Source organism: Stenella coeruleoalba (assembly GCF_951394435.1).
Source record: "Stenella coeruleoalba genome assembly, chromosome: 4".
In the NCBI taxonomy this organism is placed as follows: domain Eukaryota; kingdom Metazoa; phylum Chordata; class Mammalia; order Artiodactyla; family Delphinidae; genus Stenella; species Stenella coeruleoalba.
In genome coordinates, this window is record NC_137149.1 from 81,607,193 (window position 1) to 81,615,307 (window position 8,115).

Genomic DNA, 8,115 nt, shown 5'->3' on the forward strand with positions numbered 1-8,115 from the left:
GTGTTACTGTATGGAATAAAATCTTATCTATGGAAGAAAAATTGTCAGTGTCCTTTGCTAATGTGATGTATCTAATAATAAATTAGTTTACTGTATTTAAATTCAGTGTTTTATCCCAAGAAATAATATTCTATGTTGGTGTTCAAAACTTTTCTCAAATGCCAATCTTACTTGGATACTTAGTCTGATGGATCCTTTGTTGTTCTTTCTCCAAACTATTTTCTTTTCCCCCTAACTATACAGAAAAACTGTAGTTTTTCTACAATGTAGCACTGTCTGCACTTCAGAACTGTCAGGTAGGGCCATGTGACTGAGTTCTTGCCATTTGAAAGTGGATGCAAATTACATATACCAATTCTATGCCCTAAAATCTCTATGGAATACTCCATGCTTACCCTCTTCTTTCAGATAGATGATACCAGGCTAACCTTGAAGCCATGTACTAATAATGGCAGACTGAAGTATAAAAGACACCTTGTTCCCTGAATGACTATGTGGGGTAGAGTCTCCTTTTCCTCCTCCCCACCAACCACAACGGGCAGTGAGGCGAGTAACAAATGTTCATCATGCAGAGAACCTTGAAATTTCTTGTCTTATTGGGTAGAGTGGCTCTCATTAAATACCCTAGTACAGGTTCCTAATTAGAACACATGTAGACAGCAATTTTATATTACTATAAGTGGCAACAGTATACAGTTGATTGGTAATACTTAAAAAAATAAAACATTAATAATAATAATAGTAACAAATTTATGTGGGGCATTTACCCTTGCTTGAATTTATCAGAAGTTTATAAACAAGCAGGACACATCTTGATTTAATCAGCAGGAAAAATGAATTTTGGAGAAAATCAAAACTATTCCAAGATCACATTTTGCAATACAGAAAATAATGTTATTAGAACTTAGTGATATATATATGCTCCTCAAAAGAGGAAGGTGAATGTTGGCTATTCACCTTCAAAACAAGCACAAAACTACCTTCAAAAGATAGAGATGTGAAAAATAGTTTCACAGTTCAGTTTATAAGCATATGAGGACAAAGTTTATCTATGTAGTGTGCAGCTGCAGATTCAAGACTTTAGATGAGGAAGCTCAGAAATGTCTCTTGCTGCTTTCTTGATCTGTATGCAATTAGTCCTCCCTTATTGCCCCACTGATTTACTGCAGTGGCACCTTCATGTTCCATGTGGTACCAACTCCAGTTTCTGGATTCCGTTCCAAGAATTCTTTTAAGTTTACCATTCCCTCACCCATGGCCCTGAGTTTGACATTAACAGTACAAGACACTCACTTGAATGTGAAAAGATATATCTTTTCTGAAAATATATAAATGTCAGCAAGACCTTGGACAACTCAGGGCTCTTGTAAGCAGCCTTAGTTGCCGGGAATAGGCTATCTCCACATACAAGTGTTAGGTAGTTAGTCAGACATTAGCAGCAAGGAGGTGACGGTGGTGAAAAGAGGGGAATAATCAAGTCACACCCCAACCATCTGGGAACCCTCCCCTGACTCCACCCAGAACAGGCAAAACTATGGTCAGGTGGTGGGCAACTTTTCCTAATAAAGAGGGAGCACAGTAACACGAAGGAACTTCCCCGGGCTGCTCATGCCCAGACTAGACAGGCGTATAAAACCTAGAGTAAACCCGAACTCATTATACCATCATTATAATAAAATCTGCATGTGGTTTTGCTCCCCCCCGCCCCATGGACTTTTCTTAGTGAAGCTAGGGTAAAGGCATGCACAATAATGAACTTGTTACATGACTCAGGACTGTGAATCAAATAATGACCCCCTGTCACTCACCCATGATCACACCCCACCTCCTCGGAGAATTCTCCTTATAAACACCCTTAAACCTGTACAGAAGGGCTGGTTTCACTTTGCAGAAGCAGCCCACTCTCCCTCTGAGATTACAACTATGCTTTAATAAACTTTGCTTTGTGCTTAAGCCCAAAGTGGTAGTCTGCAATTCTTTACTTGCTATCGTAAGGACCGAGATTGCTGGCCCAGGTCTTCTGTTGACCTCCTCAGTTGAAGCTATTTGACACAATGCACACCAACCCAGTAACAGAGGTGACAGTGAGATTTTGATAGTCTCCTTTTCACTTGTACTGATAGCTGAAAACCAGTGGGAGAATTCCACCTGAGAGCTGTGTTTTTGGTCAGTTGGCTCTGCATTTTATTACCATTTCTTTTAGAAATGGGGGCTGAAATGCATGGATATTGGTCCCCATGTAAGAAGAGCCCCAGTAGTACTGTCCTTTCCAACTGAGAGTGCTTAGGTCTTGTGATACAAAGGCTGGTTGATGACAAACATCAGGGACACCCCTATTTGTATATCCAATTAAGACACCAATTAAGATGGTGACACACTGAAGTCCACAGGAGAAGATTCCTTGGTTGGATTTAACGTCAGTAGAACCTTTTATACACTGATAAGTTGAATCTATGGGATCCACCCAAATTCCCAAAATGTCCTGTGGAATGTTGACTTCTACTGAATCCAGAGTTGGGTACATAAAGGTGACAGACACCCTGATGAACAAGTTTGGCGAATGCTTTAGATGCCAACTTGTTACCATTAAGGACTTTGCTAAGAAGCTCTACTGTTGTACAAAAGGCAGCAACATATGTCATTTCAAACATTTTCAAAAGCATCTAGTATTCCTAATTACAGATGATTACTAATGAAACAAAGGCCAATTAAATAAATCAATCAAAACACAACAAATTTGACTTGAGGGAATTTAAGTTTCAATTTCAAAGTGAATAATATTCCTATGGCATGATAAAATAAAATTTTAAACATTTAAATTGTCACTAAATAAAATTAGTGCAACTATAATTTACTTTCTCTCTAGCTAAGTATCCTAATCAAAAAACGGTTGCACTGTACCAGCTTCCAATGTTCTTAGAAAGTTTACAAACCATGTAGGCATACATGACCAGTAGAAATTTGATGACAAAATATGGATTATTACATTATTTAGTTATTATCCAGGTTAACAAAATTAATACATTATATATAAAACTAAGAAAAATATAGAAGTTATTTAAATATAGAAGTTATATAAAATGAAGTTAAAGACTTAACTTGCATTGAATTAAAAAAAACAGCAGTAGTAGGAAACTAAAATATGACAAGGGGCGGGATCAAGATAGCAAAGTAGAAAGATCATGAGCTCACCTCCTCCCACAGACAAACCAAAACTACAACTATATATAGATCAACTTTCTCTGAGAACAACCTGAAGACTAGTAGAACAGCTCTTCTATAATTAAGATATAAAGAAAAAACCACATTGAAGGTAGGAGGGGCAGAGACTCAATGTAATCAGCATCCATATCCCAGGTGTGATGACCACATGCAGCAGGGGATACAACAAACATGGCAGTCCTCCCTAAGGAACAAGGGGTTTGAGCTTCACACTGGGCATCTTAGCCCTGGGGACCCACACCAGGAAGTTGAGCCCTCATAACAGCTGGCTTCGAAAACCAGTGGGGCTTATGCCCAGGAGAGCCAGAGGGCTATAGGAAACCAAGGCTCTACTCTTAAAGGGTACACATAAAATCTTACTCACTCTGAGTCCTGGCACAGAGGCATCTGGCACTCCAGCCAGTCTGCCAAGGTCACTCCAGCCAGCCCCTGGCCATGCCCACTCCAGTTCCAGCCACACCAAGGCAACTTGCCCAGTGCACCCCAGGAAAAACCTGGCCTGCACCAACTCCAGATCCAGCTATCTAGCCAAGGCAGCCCTAGTTCAGTGTACTCCAGGACCCTCCAGCCTGTGTCTGCTGCGGCCCCAGTCCACCTGCCAAGCTACCCAGCACAGGCAATCTATATACGAAAGGCTCCTACATAAGGTCATGCTTTCAAGACCAAGAGAGGTAACCATTTTGCCTGATTTATAGAAAAAGAACACAGAAAGTCAAACAAAATAAGGAGCCAAATATATTCCAAATGAAATAAAACACCAGAAAAGAACAATAATGAAACAGAAGTAATTTATCTGATAAAGGGTTCAATGTGATGGTAATAAAAATGCTCACTGAACTCTGAAGAAGAATGAAGGAACACAGTGAGAATTTCAACAAGGAATTAGAAAATATAAAAAAAGAACCAATCAGATCTGAAGAATATAATAACTAAAATAAAAGTACATGCAGGGAATAAAAAAAAGATTAGATGATACAGAAGAATGCATAAGTGATCTGGAAGACAGAATTGTGGAAATCAACCAATTGTAATAGCAAAATGAAAAAAGAACTAAAAATATATATAGTTTAAGGGACCTCTGAAAAAACATCAAGCATACTAACATTTTAATTTTAGGGGTCCTAGAAGGTGAAAAGAGAGAGAGAAATGGGCAGAAATTTATTTGAAGAAATAATGGCTGAAAACTTCCCTAACCTGGGGAAGAAAACAGATATCTAGGAAGCACAGAGGCCCAAACAAGATGAATCCAAAGAGATTCACACCAAGATATATAATTAAAATGGCAAAAGTTAAAATTAGGAGAGAATTTTAAAGGCAGCACAGAAACAAGGAAACAAACAAACAAACAAAAAAGCTAGTCACATACAAGGGAACTCCCATAAGACTATCAGCTGATTTTTCAGCAGAAACTTTTCAGGCCAGAAGGGAGTGGCATAATATATTTAAAGTGCTGAAAGGACAAAACAAAACCTTACAACCAAGAATACTCTACCCAGCAAAGTTATCACTCATCACTGAAGGAGAGGTAGAGTTTCCCAGGAAAGCAAAAGCTAAAGAATTCATCATCACTAAACCACTCTTACAAGAAATGTTAAAGAAACTTATTTGAGCAGAATAGAAAAGGTCATAACTAGAAACAATACATAAAAGGAAAAATCTCACTGGTAAAGGCAAATATATAGTAAAGGAAGTGAATCAGCCACTTAAAAAGCTAGTATGAACGTTAAAAGAATAAATTTGTAAAATTAACTGTAACTACAATAAGTAGTTAAGGTACACGCAAAGTTAAAAGCTGTAAAATATGACTTCAGAAACATAAAACAAAACATGGACGGAAGGAGTAAAAGTGTAGTACTTTTACAATGCATTTGAACTTAAGTGATTATCAGCTTAAAATAAACTTCTATATATACAGGTGATATATATGAACTTCATGGTAACCAAAGCAAAAACCTGTAATAGATACACAAAAAAATAAAAAGAAAGAAAACCAAATATAACACTAAAGAAAATCATCAAACCACAAAGGAAGATAATAAAAGAAGAAAGGAACAGACAAGAAACACAAAACCAGAAAACAATGAACAAAATGGCAATAGGTACATACCTATCGGTAATCACTTTAAATGTAAATAGATTAAATGTGCCAATCAAAAGACACAGGATGGCTGAATGGATTTAAAAAAGAAAAAAAATAGAAGATCTATATGCTGCCTACAAGAGACTGACTTCAGATCTAAAGATACACAAAGGCTGAAAGTGAAAGGATGAAAAAGTTCATGAAAATGGAAGCAGAAAGAATGCTAGGGTAGCAATACTCATAACAAGCAAAATAGATTTTACAAGAAACACTGTAATAAAAATACAAAAAAGGACACTACATAATGATAAAGCAGTCAATCCAAGAAGAGACTATAATATTTGTAAATATTTATGCACTCAACATAGAAGCCCCTAAGTATATAAAGCAAATACTGACAGACATAAAGGGAGAACTTGACAGTAATACAGTAATAGTAGTGTACTTTAATACCTCACTTACATCAATGGATAGATTAACCAAGCCAAAAAAAAAAAAAAATCAATAAGGAAACACTGGCCTTAAACAATACCTTAGACAAGATAAAATTAATAGATATATATAGAACATTTCATTGCCAAACTGGAAAACACACATTCTTTTCAAGTGGACATAAAACATTTTCCAGGATAGATCACATGTTAGGCTACAATACAAGTCTCAAAAAATTTAAGAAAACTGAAATCACATCAAGCATCTTTTCGAACTGCAACAGTATGAAACTAGAATTAATTACACAAAACTGGAAAATACACTACTATGTTGAGATTAAACAACATGCTAAACAACCAATGGGTCAATTAAGAAATCAAAGAAATTAAAAAACCTGAGACAAATGAAAAGGGAAACACAATTTCCCAAAATCTCTGGTACACAGCAAAAGCAATTATAAGACAGAAGTTCACAGCAATATAGATCTATCTCAAGAAACAAGAAAAATCTCAAATAAGCAATCTAACTTTATACCTAAAGCAACTAGAAAACAAAGAAAAGTACAAATTTAGTAGAAAGAAGGATATAATAAATATCAGAATGGAAACAATGAAACAGAGACTAAATAAATATGTGTGTGTGTGTGTGTGTGTGTGTGTGTGTGTGTGTATGATTAAAGAAACTGGGAGCTGGTTCTTTGAAGATAAACAAAACTTACAAATCTTTAGCCAGACTTACCAAGAAAAAAAAAGAGAAGGCCCAAATAAATGAAATCAGAAATGAAAGAGGAGTACCACCAATACCACAGAAACACAATCATAAGCAATTACTACAGACAATTATCTACAAGTTGGACCACCCAGAAGAAATGAATAAATTCCTAGAGACATATAATCTTCCAAGAGTGAATCAGAAAGACATAAAAAATCTGAACAGACTGATTATTAGTAATGAAATTAAAACATTAATCAGGAAACTTCCAACAAGCAGAAGTCCAGGACCAGATGGTTTCATAGGGGATGTCTACAAAATATTTAAAGGGGAATTAATATCTACCCATCTCAAATTATTCCAAAAATAGAAGAGGAAGAAACACTACCATGAGGTTAGCATTACCCTGACACCAAAAATAGGAAAAGATACTACAAAAATTACAGTCCAATATTGCTGATGCACATAAGATGCAGAAATCCTCAACAAAATTTTAGCAAATGAAATTCAACAATACATTGAAAGGATCATACAGCCTGATTAATTGGGACTTATTCCAGGGATGCAGGGATAGCTCAATATCCACAAGTCAATCAATGGGATACACTACATTAACAAAATCAAGGATAAAAACCACACAATCATAACAATAAATGCAGAAAAAAACAGCTGACAAAACTCAATATACGTTTATGATAAAAACTCTCAACAAAGTGAGTACAGAGGGAATGTACCTCAACATAATAAAGGCCATATATGACAAACCCACAGATAACATCATACTCATTGGAGAATAGCTGAAAGCTTTTCCTCCAAGATCAGGAACAAGACAAGGATGCCCACTCTTCCCACTTTTATTCAACATAGTATTGGTGGTACCAGCCACAGCAATCAGACAAGAAAAGAAATAGAAGGCATCCGAATTTCAAGGGAAGAAGAAAAACTATCACTATTTGCAGATGACATGATAATATATATAGAAAGCCCTAAAGACTTCACCAAAAAACTATTAGAACTAATATATGAATTCAGTAAAGTTGCATGATACAAGAAGAATATACAGAATTCTGTTCCTTTTCTATACGCTATTAATAAACTATGAGAAAAAGAAATTAAGAAAACAATCCCATTTACAATTGCATCAAAAAAACCTGAAATGCCTAGGAATAAATCTAACCAAGCAGGTGAAACCTATACACTAAAAACTATGAAATACTGATGGAAGAAATTGAAGATGACACAAATAAATGGAACATGAATTGGAAGAGTTAATATAGTTAAAATGTCCTGAATTGAAAGAGTTAATATAGTTAAAATGTCCATACTACACAAAGCAGTCTACAGATTCCATACAATTCCTATTAAAATACCTATGACATTTTCACAAAACTAGAACAAACAATCCTAAAAGTTGTATCAAATCACAAAATACCCCCAGATAGTCAAAGCAATCTTGAGCAAGAAGAATAGAGCTAGAGGAATCACACTCCTTGATTTCAAACTAGTCTAAAGCTATAGAATCAAAACTATATGGTACTGGCACAGAAACAGACACATAGGTCAATGGAATAGAATAGAGAGCCCAGAAATAAACCCATGCTTAATTAATGTATGAGAAAGAAATCAAGAATATACAATGGGGAAAAGGCAGTCTCCACAATAATTCATGT

General features: G+C 35.8%; 1 pseudogene across 1 annotated transcript; it reads right to left on the reverse strand.

Moving 5' to 3' along the window:
• Positions 1 to 1,800: 1,800 nt before the first annotated feature.
• On the reverse strand, positions 1,801 to 2,663 carry LOC307185496 (inositol polyphosphate 1-phosphatase-like; annotated as a pseudogene). The gene has a single exon. The product of its transcript is annotated as an inositol polyphosphate 1-phosphatase-like (transcript).
• Positions 2,664 to 8,115: the final 5,452 nt, after the last annotated feature.